Below are 22171 nucleotides of genomic sequence, written 5' to 3' on the forward strand. Positions count from 1 at the left end.
GATGTATTATACATTTTATATTTTGCTGGATTTGACTTGATGATATTTTTCTGAGGATTCTTTTATTTATATACACTAGCAATACTGGTCTATAGTTTCCTTTTCTTCTAATATGTTTGGTATTAGCATATGCACCCCACTCCAGTACTTTTGCCTGGAAAATCCCATGGATGGAGAAGCCTGGTAGGCTGCAGTCCATGGGGTTGCTAGAGTCAGACACGACTGAGCGACTTCACTTTCACTTTTCACTTTCATGCATTGGAGAAGGAAACGGCAACCCACTCCAGTGCTCTTGCCTGGAGAATCCCAGGGACGGGGAAGCCTGGTGGGCTGCCGTCTATGGGGTTGCACAGAGTCGGACATGACTGAAGCAACTTAGCAGCAGCAGCAGCCTCAAGAAATGAGTTGGGAAGTGTTCCCTCTTCTTCAATTTTCTGGAAGAATTTGTGTAGAATTAGGATTATTTCTTCCTTGAATGGTAATATTTACCAGTGAAGACATCTGGTCTGGAGCTTGCTTTGTTAGAAAGTTTTGACTATGCATTCCATGTCTTTAATAGCTATGGTTAACTATTCCTTCTTGAGTGAGTTTTGGTTTTCTAGGTCTTTCAGGCATTAGTCCATTTCACCTAAGCTGTCAAATTTTAGGACATGACATTGTTTGTTACCTTCCCTTACTATCTTTTTCATGCCTGTAGAGTCTTGAGTGATGTTTTCTCTTTCATTTCTAATACTGCTAATGTTTATCTTCTCTCTTTTTGTTATTATCTGTCTGGCTAGAGGTTTATCAATTTTGTTGGCCTTTTCAAATAGTCAGATTTCTGTTTCATTAATTTTTCTCTTTCATTTTTTCTGATATTAATTACATTGCTTTCTGAGCTTATCTTTATAATTTCATTCCTTCAGCCTAAAGTTGCCATTCTTTTTCTAGCTTCTTAAGGTAGAAGTTTGGATAATTCATTTGACATGTTTCTTATTTTCTACCATAAGCGCTTGGCGTTATGAAACTCCCTCTCAGCTCTGCTTTAGTTGCAGTTTACAAATCTTGATATATTCTTATTTTTAGTCAGTTCAGAATATTTTCTACTTTCCCTTGAGATTTCCACTTTGACCTAGAAGTGCATTTAATTTTTAAATATCTGGGAATTTTCCAGATACCTTTCTGCTTGTGAACTCTAGATTTATTACCGTATGGTCAGAGAATGAACACTGTATGCTCCCATTCGTCTTAAATTGGTTAGGGTTTGTTTGGTTGCCCAGAATACGGTCTGTCTTGGCGACAGTTCCATGGCACTTGAGAAAACTGTGTATCCTGTTACTGAGTGGCCTGTTCTAATGCGTCACTTAGGTCACATCACTGACGCTGCCATCCAGGTCTTTTCTATCCTCACTGATTGCTTGTTTGTTTTGTCAATAACTTAGAGAAGAGTTTGAGGTCAACCAGACCTGTGGATTTGTCTATCCTTTCAGTTTTTGCTTTGTGCATTTTGAAAAGGCATATTGTTGTTCAGTTGCTCAGTCGTGTCTGACTCTTGGCGACCCCCATGGACTACAGTACGCCAGGCTTCCCTGAACTTCACCACGTCCTGAAGTTTGCTCAAACTCATGTCCATTAAGTCGATGATGCCATCCAACCATCTCATCCTCTGTCACCCCCTTCTCCTCCTGTCCTCAATCTTTAGAGACCTCATGTTATTAAATGCTGCACCCATTACTTGCTAAAATCATTTTGCAAAGCTGCAAGGTGTTAAGAAATGGGTGCTCTGAACAAAGGCTTTGAACTTTAGGGCTGCTGGGAAGGCAGAGTCTTCTTCATTGCCTGAGGCAGAGCATTTGAGCTCAGCTACCAGCTGGGCCTCTCAGTCCTCCAGGGGTCAGAGATGACTGGATAAGAAGGGCTGATGCCAGGGTGGGGCACAGAGTCTGTGCTCAGGATCCTACCCCAGCACCAGGTGACTTTGGACCCCGACTGCCTCTAGTCAGTCGATCCTCATAAATGGGCTGTCCGCGCTAGATGCTGGTGAAACCAAAGTGTGAATCTTGCTCCAAGGATGACTACAACCCCTCCTTCCTGGTACTCGGGGTCCCCGAAGAGCAGATGGAGCCCCACATGTGTTATCAGGCCTCCTTTCAGCACTATGCTGGCAAAAGTTCAACCACAATTTGGGGTGGGGTAGCCCTATTTGCAGCACTTGCCAATTTCCATGGTGTGAATACTCCCAACCATGATGGGTTTCAAGCTACCAGCCTGACTCCCTATGTGTGGAGCAGGGAGACACAGAGACCTGCACTGTCCAAAGCACTGACACTGCACAGAGACAACAGAGATAAATAGCCCCAAGGGCGTGGATTGGTAAAATGTACTGAGGGGCTTTCCTCCTGGCCCAGCTGCTAAGACTTCACTTTCCACTGCAGGGCTACAGAGGATGTGGGTTCAGTCCCCACTCGGGGAGACAAGATCCCACATGCCACAGGGCCAAAAAAGCAAAACATAAAACAGAATCAATACTGTAACAAATTCAATAAAGACTTTAAAAATGGTCCAGGGCTTTCCCTGGTGGCTCAGTGGTAAAGAAACCGCCTGCCAATGCAGGACACACAGGTTCCATCCCTGGGCTGGGAAGATCCCACATGCCACACAAAGCAACTAAGCCCACACACCACAACTATTGAGCCTGTGCTCTAGAGTCTGGGAACCAAGACAGCTGAAGCCCATGCACCCTACAGCCCATGATCCACAGCAAGAGAAGCCACTACAATGAGAAGCCTGTGTACCGCGACTAGAGAGTACCCTCTGCTCGCCACAGCTAGAGAAAAGCCCATGCAGCAATGAGGGCCAAGCACAGCCAATAAATAAATACATTTTTTATAATGGTCCACATCAAAAAACAGAATTCTTAAAAAGACAGTAAAATAGATTACCTTTGTTTTTAATATAACCCATTTAATGATAAGTTCATACAATTCAATTTTAATGTTGCCCATGTTTCACAAACAATACGCAAAATTCCTGCCAATTCAGCAATCATTTTGTGTAGATTCACTGGAGTGCTGACCCAACTGCCACTCAGACAAGCCTCAGACAAGCTCAGCCGACAGAAATGAATTGGTTCATGTGAGAGGTTCCGTAGCAGCTCTTAAGCAGAGTGTCTTGGGTTCTCCAAGCTTAACACATCTGAGAGGCACATCTAAGAGGCATCAGGAGATGGAGAGTGGAGGTCCAGTTGTCCGAAAGAGTGAGGGTCCATCACACAAAACCATAGAAGCCCTTTGCTAACTGTAAAATCCCATATAAACATTCAGGTTGAGATTTTTCAATCTTGGGATATATTTAAACTTTTTGGTGTTCAAGGTTCTCAAATTTCGGAAGTAATCCATACTTGTTTTAAACAATAAATACAAAGCTTTGCATAAGGACAGAGTTACTCGCCTCCCAGGCTCTAACCTCAGCCCCTAACCCACCCTCCCCCTGGCTCCCCCATTCCCTTAGTTAGCAGCCTGCCCCGTGCCCCGCCCAGGCTGAGCAGTCCCAGACACACATACACAGGGGGGTTTTGTTTTGCAGAAGTAGACCCAGACACACCTGTGGCTCTGCAGCTTGCTGTTTCTCACCGTGAGATAAATCTCGGGCATCTCAGCAGTCGGTAGACAGCCTGGCATAGAGTTTGCTGTAGCTGGACTGGCAGGGGCTGGGGATGGGGGCCTTTTCATCCATTCCTCCTACCGAGGGCATGGAAGTGCAAAGACCTCTTGTGATTTCTAAATTTGGTCAGAGTGCAGGAGGCAGTGCAGGGTGCCTGTGTGCTAAAAATACCAGCCGGGGTCTGGGGTGGAGGCCACTCATTCAGAGCAGACAAGACGGGGAAGCCCAGGGTGGCAGAGCATCGGGGTCCTTGGCAAAGCATCTTCAGGTTTTTCCAAAGAGCCTCAGCCTCTCACTGACACCCACGCCCACGGCCACATGTCCGCGTGACCAAGGTGCATTTGCATGCTAAGTCTTTTCAGTCGCGTCCAACTCCGTGCGACCCTATGAACTATAGCCCACCAGGCTCCTCTGCCCATGGGATTCTCCAGGCAAGAATACTGGAGTAGGTTGCTGTGCCCTCCTCCAGGGGATCTTCCCAGCCCAGGGATCGAACCCAGGTCTCTTATGTCTCCTGCATTAACAGGTAGGTTCTTTACCACTAGCGCCACCTGGGAGACCCAAATGACCAGGGTACAGATTCTAAAATCTGCTTCCAACTGAGTCACCATCACCCTGTGGGTCATGTTAACCTGTTGTTTGATACCACCTCAGGCTTTGGACCCTATCTGGCTACCACTGCACAGAAACTTATTTTCAACTTACTTTTTAAATATATAATTTCATTTATTTATTTTATTTTGGGCTGTGCTGCGTCTTCATTTTTACACGGGCTTTCTCTGGTTGCGGAGAGCAGGGGCTGCTCTTCGCTGCAGTGCTCAGGTTTCTCATTGCGGTGGCTTCTCTTGGTGTGGAGCAAGGGCTCTAGGGCGCACGGGTTTCAGTAGCTGCAGCACGTGGGCTCAGTAGTTGTGGCTCCCTGGCTCTAGAGCACAGCTTCAATAGTTGTGATGCACAGGCCTAGTTGCTTCACCGCATGTGGGATCTTCCCAAACCAGTGATCAAATCCGTGTCTCCTGCATTGGAAGGCCGATTCTTTATCACTGAGCCACCAGGGAAGCCCTCAACTCACTTTAAAAAAATCAAATTCATTTATTTCTAAATAGAACTTCACAACACTACAGTAAATAGAAAACCAGTATCGCTTTCCATAAATAATTATGATACATAGATAAGTAGATCATATACACAGTGATTACACATAATGTTGTTATTAACAGTTCTGAGCACCTGCTCTGTGCCAGTCTGTGTTCTAATCTAAAATATGAACTCGATCCTTATAACAGCCCCCATTCTACTGTCGCCCCATCGTGTAGACAAGAAAATGAGGCTCAGGGTAGCTCCACCTTAAAGTAGACAGGTCACTACCAAAACAAAGTCAGGAACTGTCTTGATCACCAAGGTGCCCATGGGTGGGGAACCTCAGCTGTGCTGGACTTTGAGTTCACTTCCGGCTTTTGATTTGCTCATTCACTCATCTCTTTAACAAGTGTTTGCTGAGCACTTACTGTGGGCCAGGACTGTGGAGTGGAGGGGGCAGTGGGGGGATTCTGTGTCTGCCCTTGACGAGCTCTGTCTGGTGGTAGGGAAGGTGCATGTGGTGGGTGCTTCAGAGCCGCAGTGCTGGGGATAAGAGAAGGCATTCACCAGCCTAGGCTTGGGCGTGGGGGTGGGGGGTGATGCTGGGCCACGTTTCTAACCTTTTCAGGAAGAACAGGAGCTGAGTGGGATAAAGGAAGCGCAGAGCAGAACGTGGCAATTCAGGTGCATTAAAAAGGTGAATTCAAGTAATTTTCACGTCCTCACTGGAGACCCCTATTATGAGCGGATTGAAAGAAGAAGTTAACCTCAGTTTCTTCATCTGGAAAATGGGAATAATGGGACCAGCATCACAGAGTAACATCCGTGACGAGGATGGATGTGTCACAGTTTATGAAGCATTCTGGCAGTTCTCGCCACAGAATAAATGCTCAAAATGTCACTAATAATGATGATGATAATTATTCTTATTTCTGGCAAGTGATTGTGTTTTCTATGCACCAAAGCAGTACTGTAAAGTTCTTTCTAAGTATTTTTTATTTTTAAAAAATGAATTTAAAAGTGGCATGCTTCACCTAAAACTATCACAAATTTGTAAATCAACCATAATTTTTAAAAAATAAGGAAAGTGGCCCTCTTGCAGGGAGTTTAAGCTAATATTCATATTACCATGTTTGTCTTCATTTGCATATGTCCGACAAGTTTACAAGCACATACGGAAAACTTAACCTGTAACTTCCACCTGTCCTTTTTGTCTTCCCTGGGCTTTATTTTGAAAGAAGTGGAAATCCAAGACTATCCTTTCAAACTAATAGCAATACATTTACTTGACAGGGGATTTAATTCCTTACCAAATGACATGAGCAACCTCATAATGAACAGTATTTCTAAGTAGCACAGCTCACAGCACGGGGCTCCCTAAATCTGACTTAGACAGTGGGTCAGCCATCTTTCATGACAAAGTTTCTCATAGAAAAGGCATGGTTTTGCAAGGACACCTATCAGAGTAGCCAGTAGGAGCTGAATTTTTCCTCATGTCTCCCACCTACAAACAGGCTCAGCCACTGTCTGTGAGGAAGGTAGTATTTGGGGGAAAATTAAAAATCTGGAAGTCATTATCAGGAGCCCATGGGCCATGGGCTACTCCTGGTCCAAGGGGTTTACGCTCATGACCTCACATCTTCACAGCCATCCCTTGGGAGAAATGCCATCATTATTTACTTTTCACAAAGCAGAAAGCAAGGCACAGTCAAGTTAAGAAGCACGACCCAAGCCAAACAGCTCATAGACAGAGCCAGGATTCAAATCTGGGCAGTGAGATGCCCAAGGCTCAAGGAGAGAATCCATTTATACTTGCCTTTTCCAGCACCTGGAGCCTGCCAAAATCCCGTGGCTCATGGCCTCTTCCACCTTCAAAGCCAGGAAAGGCTGGCTTATTTTTCTCCCTCTGACACTGACTCTCCTGCCTCCATTTAAAGGATTTTGTGATGGCATTGCCAGGGGGATGCGGGGCTTCCCTGGTGGCTCAGACTGTAAAGAATCTGCCTGACAATGCAGGAGACCCAGGTTCGATCCATAGGTCTGGAAGATCTCCTGGAGAAGCGAACAGCAACCCACTCCAGAATTCTTGCCTGGAGAATCCCATGGACAGAGGAGCCTGATGGGCTGCAGTTCATAGGGTCACACAGAGTCAGACACGACTGAAGCCACTTAGCACGCACACACACTTGCACATGCATAGTGATGACATGGGTCCACCTGGATAGTCCAGGACAATCTCCCTGTTTTAAAGTCAGCTGATTGGCAACATCACTTCCCTCTGCAACTTTAACTTCCCTGCCACGTAAGGGAGTGTCACCAATTATAAGGATTAGAATGGGGACATCTTTGGTCACATCCTGCATTTCTCCACATGGATGCACCCTTTGGAAGGGACAGCCTGGACTGTCAGGTCTCCATCAGAAGGGGTTAGGGTGAGAAAAAGGGTGGGGAGGGCTGGGAGGGAGGAAGAGAAGGAGAAAGAGACAAAGAGAAGAGACAGGAAAAGAGACAGAGCAGGAGGGAAAGCCACAGCATCTCTCCCCACCACCGAGGGGACTCTGGCTCCTCTCCTGCCCCTGACAGGGAGTCCCTAACTCGGCCCCTTGGAAGGACCCAGGGGCCCCAGTCTCCGCGTCCAAAGCAGGTGGCCGGAATCATGCTGCCCGAAGCCTGGAGAGGCTGAAGGCTCCTTTGCATATGCAAAGAGCCTCCATGTCCAAAGCAGAGGCCAGGCCAGGATCTGGCAGATGTTGGGAGGCTGGTTCAGGGATCTTCAGCCCCCACACCCCCTCCAGAGCTCGCTGTGCCTGAGCTGTTTGTCCTCACACTCAACCTGGTCCTGAGGAGGCTCTTGACCTTGTAGCCAGGCCTGCCCGAACAGTCACATTATGTCTCTCCCAAGAACTTCACGGAAGGAGAGAAGGAGGAAAGAAGGCAAGAGTAGGGGAAAGAAGGAATGGAAAGGGGAGGAAGGTTGTGGATGCAGGACCCCACTACAATGTCAGGACAGCAAGGCAACATCACAACAGTCTGAGCAGTGAGTGGGAGGGATGCTGGGCTAAGGGGTCCACCTGAGTGGGGTGGGGCTCCCTGTGTTCAACCCTCTGTGTTCAACCCTCCACGGCAGCATGTCCCTGGTCCATGCAACCACCTGTGAGGTAGCTCTCCATGCCCATTTCACAGATGGGAAAACTGAGGGTTACACTGGGAGAAAGAAGATAGAGAACCCACCACTCAGATACCAATGCTGAGAACCCCTTGGAAAGCAGCCACCACTCATGTGTGCATCTCAGGACAGTGACAGCAGCCGATCAACTGTGTTGACAGGACTAACTATTCGTCCTGGTGTTTTGAGGCCACTTGGCAGCAGCAGGTTGAACTCTGTTAGCACCGCAGGAAAGGGAATACGCCACATCAGAGGCAGCTGGGGTGGGGAGGAGGAGTTACAGCAGCCCCTCTTCATAAAAATGTTCTCAAATTTGCTTTTACTATTTTTTTAACAGAAAAAGAGAGACTTTGAGAGAGTGAGTTAATTTGAAGGGAGAGTTGTTTAAACAGAAGAGAGAACTTTTCTGCTGGGATGCGATGGGATTTCCAAAAGGACCTCACACCTGAGCTGTGAACTTCTACACAGCCAGAGCCCTCGTGTGTAAAATGGGTGGGATGCAGGGTGGGAGGGAGGGAGGTCCACAAGGGATGGGGTATATGTATGCTTATGACTGGTCCACTTCGTTGTCCAGCAGAAAGTAGCACAATATTATAAACGAACTATATCTGTGTGCTCAGTCACTTCAGTTGTGTCTGACTCTTTGTGACCCCATGGATTATAGCCCACCAGGCTCCACTGTCTGAGGGATTCTCCAGACAAGAATAATGGAGTGGGTTGCCATGCCCTCCTCCAGGGGATTTTTCCTATCCAGGGATTGAACATTTGTCTGTTAAGTCTCCTGCATTGGCAGGCGAGTTCTTTACTACTAGCGCCACCTGGGAAGTCCCATAAAGGAATTATACGCCACTGAAAATAATTTAAAAAATGTTGAACGAGATGAAACAAATAAATGAGAGGTTTGCCTGAAATCACCCCTGCCCTCAAGCCCAACAGGACCAAGTCAACCCAGGGCCACAATTCAAATGCCCCTTGGGGTGGGCAGGTGAAAAATGGGCAGGTAAGGAGAGTCAGAAACTGCATTTTCACGTGAATATTCCTCTTACATCAGTTCAGTTCAGTCGCTCATTCGTGTCCGACTCTTTGCAACCCCATGAATCACAGCACGCTAGGCCTCCCTGTCCATCACCAACTCCTAGACTCCATCCAAACCCACATCCATTGAGTCGGTGATGCCATCCAACCATCTTATCCTCTGTCATCCCCTTCTCCTCCTGCCCTCAATGTTTCCCAGCATCAGGGTCTTTTCAAATGAGTCAGCTCTTCGCATCAGGTGGCCAAAGTATTGGAGTTTCAGCTTCAAAATCAGTCCTTCCAATGAACACCCAGGACTGATCTCCTTTAGAATGGACTGGTTGGATCTCCTTGCAGTCCAACAGACTCTCAAGAGTCTTCTCCAACACCACAGTTCAAAAGCATCAATTCTTCAGCGCTCAGCTTACTTTATAGTCCAACTCTCACATCCATACATGACTACTGAAAAACCATAGCCTTGACTAGATGGACCTTTGTTGACAAAATAATGTCTCTGCTTTTTAATATGCTGTCTGGGTTGGTCATAACTTTCCTTCCAAGGAGCAAGCATCTTTTAATTTCATGGCTGTAATCACCATCTGCAGTGATTTTGGAGCCCCCCAAAATAAAGTCAGCTACTGTTTCCACTGTTTCCCCATCTATTTCCCATGAAGTGATGGGACCGGATGCCATGATCTTAGTTTTCTGAATGTTGAGCTTTAAACCAACTTTTTCACTCTCCTCTTTCACTTTCATCAAGACGTTCTTTAGTTCCTCTTCACTTTCTGCCATAAGGGTGGTGTCATCTGTATATCTGAGGTTATTGATATTTTTCCCGGCAGTCTTGATTCTGGCTTGTGCTTCCTCCAGCCCAGCATATCTCATGATGTACTCTGCATAGAAGTTAAATAAGCAGGGTGACAATATACAGCCTTGACGTACTCCTTTTCCTATTTGGAACCAGTCTGTTGTTCCATGTCCAGTTCTAACTGTTGCTTCCTGACCTGCATGTAGGTTTCTCAAGAGGCAGGTCAGGTGGTCTGGTATTCCCATCTCTTTCAGGATTTTCCACAGTTTATTGTGATCCACACAGTCAAAGGCTTTGGCATAAGGGTGCTAATTTGCAATTTTCAGAAACATTCCCATTTGTTGGAAAAAACCATCTGCGGCTGGATTTCCCTTTTCATCGCCCCTCTCAGCTGCTCTGGGTTCCCTCTTGGTTCTCCTCAGAACTCTGTGTCTCTCTGAGGCTTTCTGGGGCCCAAAATAGCTAGAAGCAGGCATTTTTATGGGACTCTGATAGCACAGGTCGGAGGAGCTGGGGGGCCAGGCCGGTGCTGGGCTTGGAGTCTTTTATCAGCCTTTATCACCCAGCTCTGAGCTGTTGGACTCAGAGTGCCTGGAGGCATTGGAGAAGCCCAGGAATGTTCCCACTGGCGATGTCTGGGGAGAGTCAGGCAGCCTGGGGTAGTTATAAATAGGACATCCGTGCAGGTGGAGCCCAGCCGGCAGGCTGCGGGAAGCTGGTTCCTGCTCCTTGAACCCTTCCATCTCTTTCTCTGCCAGAGCCTCGGGCGCCCATTTCCCTAACATTTGCATGACGGTTGCCTGGGTCTCCAGTCAAAGTGCATGCAAATCCAAGCTCTGTGCCCAAAACTTATCTCTTGAGGAACACTGTTCCCAGTAGAGCCCGGACCCGAGATGCCCAGGGAGAGAGGGAGCAGGTATTCTTCCATCCCTCAAATACATACTAAGCACCTACTGTGTGCTTAGCCTGTGCACCTAGCACAGGCAACATGCTAGGAGCTGGGTACCAGAGTGAGCAGCCAGCCCACACCCATGGGGCTTCCAGTCAATGGGCAGACAGCCAGACAGATCCTTCAAATGCCTAAGGTGATAGCTGGGTGTGTGTGGTGGGGGGATGCGTACATGCTCAGTCACTCAGTCATGTCCGACTCCTTGCAACCCCATGGACTGTAACCCACCAGGCTCCTCAGTCCATGGAATTTTTCAGGCAAGAATACTGGAGCAGGATGCCATTTCCAACTCCAGGGGATCTTCCCTAACTGGGGATGGGTAATACTTTAAACAGGATTGTGCAAGAATGATCTTAGCAATTTTATTTATAAGAGCCCCAAACTAGGAATAATTCAAATGCCCATCGATGGGATAGAGAAAAAAAAGGGCCATGTATACAGCTGTGGAATATTCCTGATCACTGAGGAAAGATGAGATACCAGACACAGGGATGCATCTTGATATGAGAAGGAAGCCAGGCCAGGAGAAGATCTGTGTGCTTCAATGCACAGATCATTCAAAGGCAGGAACTGTCTATGTGTGGAGCTGAAAATAAGGACAGTGGTAACCCTGGGGTGGAACAGGGGGCCCAGAGAGGCACATGGAGAACTTCGAGGGTCAAGTTCTCTTTCTGGATCTGGATGCTAGATACCCATGTGTGCTCCCTTTTTGAAGATTTGTGCATCTGGTCAGTTAACATCTGTGCCCTTTTCTGTTTATATATTTTACGTCTTGATAAAAGTTTACATAAAATAATAAAGGAGGGAAGGGGAGATGTGGGGCCATCCAGGAAGTAGGGCTGCAGAGAAAACACAGGACACCCAGTTAAATTTGAATTTCAGTTAAACAAGGAATCACTTTTTTTAGCGAAAGTATGTCCAGAATATCGCTGGACCTGCCCAGCGTGCTACTGGGAACCACAGTCCCAGGACCTCGGCTCTCTCTACCACCTCTCATGGTCTCCAGGTAGTCTCCCTGGTCTCCAGCTCATCTGCTCCCCAGATGGGTTGCTTTGGGGTGCTGCCAGGCCATGAACCCAGGGCTCTGGGCACCCCCCAGGGCAGCTCAGCTCTGTACCAAGACTTGGAATCAGGAAGTTGAAGACACCAGCAAGTCCCCCTCAAGGCCTTCCCTCTGTCCAGATGAAAATACTAAGTGGGAACATTGGAGCTGGATCCTCTGGAGTCTAATGCGTAATGGCCAGGATATAGTTCCTGAGTGCTCAGCAAATGCTGTGAGCCTCTGTGATCAGTGGCAGCACTGACTGAATGCTGACTGTGTGTGCACACAGGCGTGTGCAATTCCCGCCTTGAACGGAGAGGAGATGCTTTGTAGAAAGTTGGTTGATCGAATGAATGAGCTCTCCCACTGCTATCACAGCCCCCACCTACCACCTGTGTGGTGACTTTGGAATCCATCCCTCCTTAAGCCTCAGTTTCCTTCTCTGCAAAACAAAGATGATGACAGTCACTGGCTCACTTGGAAGGGTTTCTCAGCCTCGGCACCACGACCATTCGGCCTGGACCATTCTGTGCAGGGCTATGTCCTGCACTTCCAGGGGCTCAGCAACATCAGGGTCTCTACTCACAAGATGCAGATAGCAGCCGCTCCTGACTGTGATGACTGAAACATCTCCAGAGGTCGCCAAGTGTCCTCTGGGAGACAGGATCACTGGCTGAGAGCCCCTGGGTTGTTATGAAGATTGATGAGATTATGTCTGCAGAGGACCTAGCAGAAACCCCAGCACGGGATGATCGCTGTCAAGTTGAGGAGCCTAAAAGTGCCGGGATGAGGACTTGAACTCAATGTGTCTGACCGCAAGGCCTGACTGTGCCCACGGATGCCCCAGGGATCTTGTTGGGTGCTGATCTGATGGGACAGGTCTAGGGTGGGCCCAAGATGCAGCCTTTGTATGAAGTACATGAACCCTTGCCCTTGACACTGCCGATGGCCTTGAGGTGCTTATGGTCCAGTGTTAGTCGCTCAGTCGTATCTGATTCTTTGTGACCCCATGGACTGTAGTCTGCCAGGCTCCTCTGTCCATAGAATTCTCCAGGCAAGAATACTGAAGTGGGTTGCCATTCCTTTCTCCAGGGGATCTTCCCAACCCAGGGATTGAACTGAGGTCTCCTGCACTGCAGGCAGACTCTTTACCATCTGAGTCACCAGGGAAGCCCAGTCCAGAGGGGAAGAAAAAAGGACACACACCACAGGACCTGCCATATGACAGGAAGGTGGGGGTTTACATAATAAAAATTAGGTGGCAGTGGGGAAGCAGTACAGTTTGCAAAATTCAGATCGGTAAACTATAGCCACTATAGGCTGCTGTCTGTCTGTGTAAATAATGTTCATTGGCATCGGGGCTGGGTCTAGGGCGAGGCAAGTGAGGCAGGATGGTGCCAGCACAGGGCTGCCACTTGTCTGTGCTAAACTTTTTCTGTATTTTGTACCTCATGGCTTTTTTCAGCAATTGATTTTTTAAAATTATTTATTTATTGGTTTCACTGAGTCTTCATTGCTATCTGCGGGCTTCCTCTAGTTGCAGCGAGCAGGGGCTTCTCTCTAGTTGTGGTGCTCGGGCTTCTCATTGCGGTGGCTTCTCTTGTTGCAGAGCACAGGCTCTAGGCACTCAGACTTCAGTAGCTGCAACACATGGGCTTAGGTGCTCTGTGGCATGTGGGATCTTCTTGGACCAGGGATCAAACCCGTGTCTCCTGCACTGGCAGGCACATTCTTAACTACTAGACCACCAGGGAAGCCCTGAGCATTGATTTTGATCTTTGAAAAATTTGCTTTGCAGTCATCTCTGTGCATTTGCTGTACACAGGGCCATGCCTCACTTGCCTCATCCTAGTCTCAGCCCTACTGGAAGGGTTCCAGAAGGGCTCTGTGCCTCCAGATGGGACCAGCAGGGGCTCAGATGTGACATTTTCCTGTGTCTGCACCCTGCTCTGCCCCCAGCTGGCTGTGTGGCCTTGGGCAGCAGCCTGAGCTCTGGGGCCTCCATTTCCCTCCTGTGAAATGGGGCCAGAAGTGCCCAACTCTCCTACCTGGCAAGGATGTAGAAAGAATTAAATGAGATAATATATGCAGAAGCTTTTGGGAGGCCTGAAGTATACTCACTGTCAGCTAGAACGCAAAGTCAAGTCAAACCTACCTCACGGAAGCCGAAAAGAAGCAGGGAAGCCTTCGAGGGGCTGAGCTGGGTCATCACAGGTGACTCTTGAAATGGGTCTGGAGGAATAAGGAAGGGCTCAGACAATCCAGAAAGACATCGAGGTGAAGGAATCTGCAGAGGGCAAGACTTAGAGGAAGGGGTTCTCCTGGATGGCGGGACCCAGATGGCCACGTGCAGAGGGAAAGTCAGAGCTCAGCATGTCCACTCATTGGCAGCGGAGGTACTTCTCTCTGTGGCCAGGAGGAAGGGGAAGTCCCAGCCCGGCATGGATCACCATGGAAGGTAATCACCATACCAGCAGCAACCATCCACATGCCAGGGCCCCAGCAAGCAGCCAAGGACTTCCCCGCACAACCTCCTTTGCCACAGACACCATGTGGGGTTACAGAAGTGAGAATGCGGGCTTCTGATGGTCCAGACCTGGAGGGAGGGAGAGTCAGACCAGGGTGGCCTGGATGCAGGAAACGAAACTGAAAATACAAAGCAGAAGATTTGGCATTGGGCACCAGGGAGACTTGGCTTTCCTGGTGGCTCAGACAGTAAAGAGTCCACCTGCCAATGCAGGAAACCCGGTTCGATCCCCGGGTCAGGAAGATCCACTGGAGAAGGAAATGGCAACCCACTTCAGTATTCTTGCCTGGAGAATTCCATGGACAGAGAAGGCTGGTGGGCTACAGCCCATGATATCGCAAACAGTCAGAGACAAGTGAGCAACTAACACTTTCACTTTTTTTGACTGAGGAGACAAAGAGCCAATGGCGCTCAACCTCAGACATATCAGCTTCAGATGCACTGAGTTTCAAGATACCATGTGGCAGGGAGACAGGCTCTGATAAATTGCTCTCTGGGTTAGAAAGCAGCAGATTCTAGCTGGGGGCCTGGTCTGGGTGATTTCCCCCTAAACTTACCCAGAGATGGCCCCAGGAGGCCTCCCTGAGTCACCCAGAGCTGGCGAGTCTCAAGAGGCACCACCTTGGGATGCCTTTGCTCTGTGTACACGGGGCGAGGTTGCACAACCCCAGGGACAGGGTGACCTGTAGAACATCAGCTTTATCTCCTTGATCTGTGCTGTCAGGACCATTATTATCCCCTTCTGCTGCTGAACAGAGTAAGGCTCAGAGAGGTGATGTAACTTGCACTTTGGCCAACAGCTAACGCAGGTGGAGAGGGATTCACGGCTAGCTCCTGTCCCTTTCCAGAACAAATGACTTCTACCCCACTGGCTTCTCCCCTGAGGACTCACTTTCCTCCAAACCCACTCAAATGATGCTAAGCATTCTCCCACACCCTCTGGTTTCTTTGCCTAGGAGAGCTGGAGGCCAGCCTTAAGGAAGTTCCCTGGGACTTAGGGTTTATTGAAATCGGAAGAAACCACTTCCTCCCAGGACAACACACCTGAGCCTGCTCTCTGTCCATCCACCTGGGCCTGTGGGGGAGGGGCAGCCTCCTGGAAGTCAGGCTGTTGGGGGTTCAGTGCTGTGCCAAGGTCTGATTTCATCAAGGAAATTGGCCAAGTCAGATTGCAGGATGTACGAGAAGGTTCCTAAAAATCATGTAGCAAGAGAGGTAGAGAGGCAGGCGTCACACCCTCCGGGGGAAGGCATGCGGGGAGGGGACACCATAAGCATAAGATGTTCATCCTTGCACATCTGCAGCAGCGGGAATCAACACACTTGTGGGGATGTAAGCTTTGCTTGAATGACAAGATGGAAGATTAATTATAATCACAGCCATTTATGACATCTGTATTCATTTCTCCGTGTCTGATGCAACGATGGACTACAAACCAGGTGGCTTAAGACAACAGAAATTGATTCTGTCCCAGTTCTAGAGGTCAGAGTCCAAAGTCAAATTGTTGGCTGTGCCTCTCTTCCTCTGCAGGCTGTGGGGGACAACCCTTTCCTGGGCTCTTCTGGTGACCCCAGGTGTCCTGGGCTTGTGGCCACATCACTCCAGTCTCTGCCTCCATCATCACATGGCTCCACCCTGTGCGTCTCCTTCTCTTCTCTTCTAAGGACACTTGTCACTGGACTTGGGGCCCACCCGGATCCAGGATGGCTTCGTTTTGAGATCCTTAACTTGATTGCATCTGTAAAGACTCTTTTCCCAATAAGGTCCACATTAGCAGGCTCCAGGGGGACACAACTTTTGCAGGGGGAGGGGCCACCCTCAACCCACGACTGCGCCATTCCCACATCCCACAGGCTGAGTGGGCAAGGGAGGGCTTTCCAAGCACAATCTCATTTGCACACACTGTTTTGTACATAAAAATATGAGCTCCTCGTGGAACAGTGTGTTGGCTGTGAAGCTGCACCCCTGTCGGCCAAAGTCATTGCCTGGTATTTCCTTCCCCTGCCACCCCCTCGAGGGTACAAGGGAGAAAGAGGGAGGGAGCTTGCAAACAGCACATCCACTACTTGTTAGGGATGTCCTATATGGGAAGTTAATGGTTGCACAGTCACACACATGCACACACACCTACACACATACAATTCCAAAAGCCAAACATCTGGTCATTTTACGGATAGGGAATCCGAGGCTGGGATGACTGGAGGGAGGATGATCGGAAGTCAGAGGATCAGAGTGACGGCTTCCATGCCCAGGTGGAGTCGGTTGACCCTCGAGAGTGCATTTCAACCCATCTTGAGACTGGCCTCAAAAGGACATCCGCAAACACCTCCCAGAGCTTTGGTTGAGAGGCTTCTAAGAGAAAATCCGCGCCTGCAGCCTTTTCACTCACACACCTAGCCATCCGAACAGATCCAGGCCTGCTTCTCAGAGCAGAGCTGGGACAGGTGCTCCGCAGGCAGCATCGGTTTGGAATAAGCTTACCTTGCAGAGATTAAATCCGCTCTCAGGGCTGAATTAAAGTTCAATGAAAGATAGTTCTTAATGCCTTGCTGGCCTCATGGACCTCTCTGGGAGACAAGTCCTTCAAAATTCCTTCCTATGAGCCCATACCCTCCCCAAATCAAGCAGCCATGTCATCCGAGGCAGGGCACACCAGAAGCAGGCCGGAGGAAAACATGAGTTTTCTTCTGGTAGGAAGTTTGGCATCTCCACTGCTAGGATTAAAATTCTGGCCCTGTTTCAGACTAACTGAGAAGCAAAGGCTGTTTTCATCCATTCATTCATTCATTCATCCATCCATCCATTCATCCAGCAAGTATTTTTTGAGGGCCTGCTTAGCCCTGGGGCTTGCATGACCTCACCCTTTAGAGGGAAGGTGGACATGAAACCAATAACACAACAACCACATAATCAAGCCATGGGGGTTTAGAGTCGGAGGTGGGGTGCTACAGGGTGGGTCAGGTAGAGCTGAAGGATCCTGTTGGAAGGAAGACCCTCCCTAGGAGAAATGATGCTTGAAATGAAACTTTAAGGACAACCAGGACAGACCTGGAGGAGGTGGACCTAGGGAAGGGGAGTCATCCCAGCAGAGGAACAGCAGGTGGAAAGGCCCTGCGGTGGGAAGACACCAAGGTGGGAGGGCCTGAAAGCAGGCCAGGGGAGGCGGAGGTGGGAACCCCAGGTAAGAACTCAGGTGTGCCCTGGGGTGGGCGTGGCCAAAGCACAGAAGGGCTTGGATTTAATTCTGTGGGCAATCAGAAGCCTGTGGAGCATTTATTTTCAACTAAGCTTGTAATTTGTAGGTAATTGTAGATTTCCATGCAGGAGGAAGAAATAATGCAAAGAGATCCTATGTAACATCACCTCGCTTCCCCCAGTGGTTTGTTTTGTTGTTTAGTCGCTAAATCGTGTCCGATTCTTTTGTGACCCCATGGACTGTATAGCCCACCAGGCTCCTCTGTCCATGGGATTTCCCAGGCAAGAATACTGGAGTGGGTTGCCATTTCCCTTCTCCAGGGGATCTTCCCAACCTAGGAATTGAACTTGAGTCTCCGGCATTGGCAGGCGGATTCTTTACTGCTGAGTCACCAGGGAAGCTCCTCCCTCCATGATTATATCTTGCAAAACTATACTGTAGGCTCACAACCAGGACACTGACATGGACACAAGCCACCCATTTTATTCAGTCTCCCCCAGTTTGCTCACTCGTGTGTGTATGTGTGTGTACCTGTGAATGTGTATATGTGTGTATTTGTGTCCCTGTGAGTGTTTGTATACATGTGCATACATGTGTATGTAAGTGTATATACACGTGTTTAGTTCAGTGCAGTAAGTAGGCTTGTGGGGCTACTCACATTTATCTACCATTTCACAGTAAAAGAAAAGAGCTTGTAAACATGAAATACGACAGATGGGGTTCAAGTTGCCACTGACCACTCCCATTATGGTCCCTGTTGCCTCTCCCAGAGTGACCCTTAAGAGATCTCTTTGGTGTGGAGACCTCCACAGCTCCGCACTGTAGGTGGGAAGATGTGGCATCATTAATTTTCTAGGATGGCTAGAAAGTAAAAACAATACCACGTGGACTGTATGTGCCTGTGGTAGGATGTGACAAGAAGGGAATTTCACCTCTGTGGTCTTCTTTCCCCAAACCCCAAGCCTGGTCTAACTTTGAGGAAAACATGAGGCAGACCCAGATTGGAAGGTGTGTCACAAAACACTTGAGCTGTACTCCCCCAAACAGCCGAGACCACCAAAAACGAGGCATGATGGAGAAACAGTCACTGAGCAGAGGACCAAGGTAACAGGAGCACTAAATGTCACGCGCACCCTGGCTGTGGGCTGGCGCAGGCACCTGTGGACTCTAAATAAAATCTGGAATCGAGTGAATAATGATACCAGGATTGGTGCAGGACCCAGTCACGCAGAATGACATGATGGGAAATTCAAACCGAGTGAGAGCCATGGGCAAACACTCTGTACTATCTTTGCAACTTTTAGTACTTTTAGTTGCAAAGGTAGCACAGAGTGTTCCCATATGTCCCACATGCAGAGTTCAAGGGCACCCCCTTGAAGTTCACAAGGGACTCCAGGGAGCTGATACATTCAAAAGTATGCAAAGTACAAAATTCAAATTTCCCCTCCAGCATCTTCTACCCCGAATTTACTACCCAGTAGCTAGGACACGATATGGATTTTCTGCCACCTTTGGGAGTTCTTTTATAAAAGAAACGTCCGGTGCCTGATGACAAGCTCATCTTTGCAGACGAGTCCTAAGTCAGAGGAAAGTCTCTGAAAAGACCCTCACTTGGTCATATTTCAAATAACGTAAAACCCACATAGTCTGAACTTCTTCCAGGCACCAGGCCCTCTGCCTCCTCACCCCAGCCCACCAAAAAGAAACTGTCTTTAGCTCCATTTCCAAGAGGAGGAAACTGAGGCCTGAGTCACAGCCACTTGCAATAGGAGTGGAATTCGGTTCTAGCCTCTGATGGCAACACACAGTGTCAGCCCCACTCCCTGGGGCTTCTCTCCCACAGTTCTTCCTCCCCTGCTTCTTTCCTCCCTTCCTTCCTTCCTCTGTCCCTCCCTCCCTCTTCACCTCTCTCTCTTTCTTTCCCTTCCTACTTTCTTTCCTTCTCTCTCTCTCCAGACCAGCAGCATCAGCACCACCAGAACACACATTGTCAGAAGCCCACAGGGCAGTGGTGGGCACGTACCATCCTAAGGGGTCCTCTTAGAGTATCTCCCCTCATAAGGGATGCTAGTGAAAAGCCTCCAGGCCCATCTGACTCCAGACGCCGTGCTGGGCTGGGATGGAAACTTCAGGAGGCTCCGTGACTAGATTCAAGTACGCTTGGGTCTCACGCTTCAGCCAGGCACTTAACTGGCATATTCCTCTTTCTAGCCTAGGAAATGGCTTTAAAAAGCTCTGCAGAACCTAGTCCTGGGAACCCTGGCTCTGCCGATCCGTCATGTCCCCAGGGAGGCCACTCTGCCAGCCCAGGAGAGGCCTGGGCTGGATCTTGGCACTAACCACAAGGGGCCTACTCTGGTGGGTCCCATGGGTGGCTCACCCCCACCCTAATGATACAGCCACGGACCCCGAGCACCTCAAAGTCTTACACCATCTCCTGCACAGAGCAAGCCCTGGGGAAGGGATACTGTGAAGGGGGAGAACTTGTGGACACAGGACTCTGTCTTGTCTCCTCCGATTCCTGAGGCAGAGACTCTGTCCTTTGAGGCAGGAAGCATCTGTCCAAGTTCCCTGCTCTGCACCCTGGATTCAGCACCGTCTCGGCCTGTTGCTCCTGACTCCCAACCTCGACTTCCCCATCTGTAGAATAGACTGACCATCGTTTCCATCCCATGAGGGTGTCGTGAGGACTAAGCGAGATGCTGCAGCAAGGGAGGCCAGGCTGGCACTGGCTCAGTGAATCTATAACAGGAGAAAGGTCAGAAATTAAAGGAAAAACTGTGTGTGGGCCAAGTCACTTTAGTCGTGTCCAACTCTTTGTGATCCTATGGACTGTAGCCCCCCAGGCTCCTCTGTCCGTGGGATTTCCCAGGCAAGAATGTTGGAGTGGGTTGCCATGCCTCCTCCAGGGGATCTTCCTGACGCAGGATGTGTCTCTTACATCTCCTGCGTTGACAGGTGGGTTCTTTACCACTAGCACCGCCTGGGAGACCCAAATAGAAGGGTGGAGGATCAAAAATGGGGCATGGCAGGGCAGCTCTGATGGGGCCCCCGAACCAGGGATGAATGAACCGTTCCCAGTGGGTACACCTCTCAGGAGGAAGTAGACATTCCAAAATGCTTGTGGAAAACAGGAGCTCTTCCCATGCTGGGGGGAGGCAACCTCAGGGTCCCATCCAGACCCATAATCCTACGCCAGGGCCCAGTGAGAAAGAAAACTTGGGGCCTTTATTCAAAAAGTATCGAGACTTTCTAAACAGTGGCGGCAGAGCATTAAAGTCGGTGTGAGGTGCTTCAGAGAGGGCCTGTGTGACCACCCGAGTCGCACACCCAGAAAGCCAGCCTTGCTCAGGGGTCTCTCTGCCTTCAGAGAGTGAAATCTGGAGACCACTGTTAGCAGATACCTTTACCCAAGCAGTCTAGCCACACAGCCCCTCTCCTCCAATAGTTCCCCAAAGTGCAAATCGATCTAAGGGTCAGAGTGGCCCACACCATTAACAAGAGGGGAAGTGGGAGAGGGGGAGGTGACCCTGGGAAAAGTCAAAGTGTCACCACGCAGCTCCAGGAGATAAGCTGATGATAGCCAGCAGCCACCAGGCATTTGCCATGATGCCAGAAATGGCACTTGTCTGCTTCCTGTGATCTAGGAAGGAAGTCAGCTCACACACAAGGGACCCCTGCCCCAGTCCAGGCAGTGGGTAGGCGCTTAAAGCCTTCAAGTGCCCGCAGAGCACACTGCAGGATGGAGCCAGCCGCCGACGGGACCATGGAGCACAGGGACGAACAACCTTCCCAGAGCATCCAGGTGCCTCTGGCCACTGGGAGCCTGCAGATTCAGGGGCAGGGAGATGCTCCTGCCTGAGAACCTCAGTTTCTCTGGAGGTCTTCTGATGGGTGCGCACAGCAAGAGGGGAAGGAGTTGGGCCCCTCAAAACAAAACAAAAGGACTCTGGCACTGGGGACACTGCAGAGCAGCCAGGGCCCTGTGGGCCGTGGGGAGTTGGGGGAGGCCATGCGGCAGGAGAAACAGGGGAGTACAGGGTGGGGGGTCAGCTCCTCACCTCACGCCTAAGGCAGTGCCAGCAGACATGGCCACAGACAGAGACCAGGCCCCGTTCTCAGGGAGTCAAGGCTCTAGGGCAATTACAGACAGACAGCACTCCCCGCCCGACCCCCCAACAAATATGCCCCGCACCGTGCAAAAGTTTTCCCAATAGACAAGAAGAAACTAGAGGACCCAGCCATGCAGTCTCCCCCAATGCTGCTCTGTGTGGCCTCGACTAATCTGCCACCATCAGAACCTCCATCCTACAGAGGAGGAGCCTGAGGGTCAGGGAGGAACTGCATCTCTGGGGTCACACCACTGATCAACGGCAAAAGCAGTATTTAACCCAGATCTGAGTCACCTTCGGGGTTTTCTAGGGCATCCCAGGTGGCACTAGTAGTAAAGAACTTGACTGCCAATGCAGGAGACGTAAGAGGTGCAGATTCGATGCATGGGTCAGAAAGATCCCATGGAGGAGGTCACACCAACCCACTCCAGTATTCTTGTCTGGAGACTCTCATGGCTATAGTCCATGGGGTCACAAAGAATCAGACACTACTGAGGCAACTTAGCACACATGCACGCTTCTTTCCAATCTTAGGAAGTCCTCCTCTCCTCCAGGGATGGCTATATCCCCTTTGCCCACCCAGCCCTGAACTCTGTCCTCCAACCACCCACCTTGGGGAGGGCCCACTGACTCAT

The 22171-nt window shown here is 49.5% G+C and overlaps 1 long non-coding RNA gene across 1 annotated transcript; it reads right to left on the reverse strand.

Moving 5' to 3' along the window:
- Nucleotides 1–2947: 2947 nt before the first annotated feature.
- Nucleotides 2948–13937, reverse strand: LOC138990443 (uncharacterized). Its single transcript, XR_011466567.1, has 3 exons — nucleotides 13857–13937; nucleotides 3583–4658; nucleotides 2948–3276 (listed from the first exon to the last, which is right to left on the reverse strand). It is a non-coding gene; the product is annotated as an uncharacterized lncRNA (long non-coding RNA).
- Nucleotides 13938–22171: the final 8234 nt, after the last annotated feature.

Source organism: Bos mutus, chromosome 13 (genome assembly GCF_027580195.1).
Source record: "Bos mutus isolate GX-2022 chromosome 13, NWIPB_WYAK_1.1, whole genome shotgun sequence".
Taxonomy (NCBI): Eukaryota; Metazoa; Chordata; class Mammalia; order Artiodactyla; family Bovidae; genus Bos; species Bos mutus.